A 1,467-nucleotide genomic window follows, 5' to 3' on the forward strand; every position below is an offset into this window, starting at 1 on the left:
ATGGAAGAGTTGAGTAGAAAAGCACTACTTCTATTCGCATGATATTCAAAATGATATTGGGTCCCCTAATAATGTGTAGCAGCTGAGACTTTAGATGCGTATGTAGGGAGGCAGGGGGAATACTGGAATTGTTCGAGCCCTGCAACGTCCTGGGACTGTCATATGCAGAGAATTACAAGGAGCTCTACTAGCTATCACTGACTGATGTAAGAACTCTGTGCTTTGGTTGTTTATGGAATTTATTTGTGAAAGCCAAGCATTGTTTCTGGATTTAGTTTTTAAATATTAGTGCAATGTAAATTTTTAGTATTCTAGATGTTTTATATTATTTGACAACTTTAGGATTTAAAAATCACGTCTGAGATTTTATGAGCATAATTATGGATAAACAGGAGTAGAGTATTGACCTCCATGGATGGTGAGTCTATGTGTTCCAGCGATTTCATATTTACAAGAAGCAAGTTGATTGGACTTATTAATTAGTAGATAATAGCACATGGAATTTGCAGTTACAGCTATTTTATTAAATTAGAAGAGTGTCTGCACCAGGTCTCAATATAACGCTTTATAGCCGATTTCATATATAAATGATCTGTTTTAGGCCATAGTCAGCTAATTTAAATTGCGCTTTAGGAAAGGCAATTACAATACAATTAATATCTTTCCAGCATTCTAATGAAAATACGACAACAATAATATATCCATAATATTAACAAAAATTTCTCACTGTCATTCTTCCTAAGTTTTTAGTTTTCGCTACTGAGAGCAAATACGTCATCTTCATGTGGACTACGATAGGAGTCCTGCTGGGAATGTTGGGCAACTCGTGCTGCACATTGTAGGTGACAGGTAGCGTCTCTGCGCAATAGAGCGTGATGATGGATGTTGTAGCTGCATGTTTACATCGAAAAGAGGGGCGAATCTTTGGTGTTCATGGCATTTATGTCGACAGGCTGTCCTATGTTCACAAGCACAGATTTGAGCGATCTCCGAGAAGTAACTTACCATCCTTACATTATGCATATTGGTGGTGTGTTTTTCCATAAAACCTAGAAATTAAGTGTTTCACATGCTAAGTGCTTCTCTCCCACAGTGTTCTACAAAGTTTTCTTTGTGCTTGCCTACGCATCTGATTGATGAGTTAAGATCCTTAATCTCACCAATCGGATTGTTTAATAACATTTTTCACCCCATCCAGTCAGACTATTGCACTCAGATATCCTCCTGTTGTGACCTTCTTGACTTCACCATCTTTGACTGAAACCGTCTACCAGTCTCCTCGCACCCCCACCACCTGGTTAACATATACAAGTGTGAGAAAGTGGTGGAATATGTGAAGGTTTACAGTTATTTACATAAATGATCCCAGACTTGAAAATTGTAACTAAAGCATGCAACTGGCTATTCCAGAAGGAAAATCTGATTTGTGAATGTTAATGAATTCAGTCATGATTAAGGGCTAATTTA

This window comes from Schistocerca gregaria, chromosome X, assembly GCF_023897955.1.
Source record: "Schistocerca gregaria isolate iqSchGreg1 chromosome X, iqSchGreg1.2, whole genome shotgun sequence".
Lineage (NCBI taxonomy): Eukaryota > Metazoa > Arthropoda > Insecta > Orthoptera > Acrididae > Schistocerca > Schistocerca gregaria.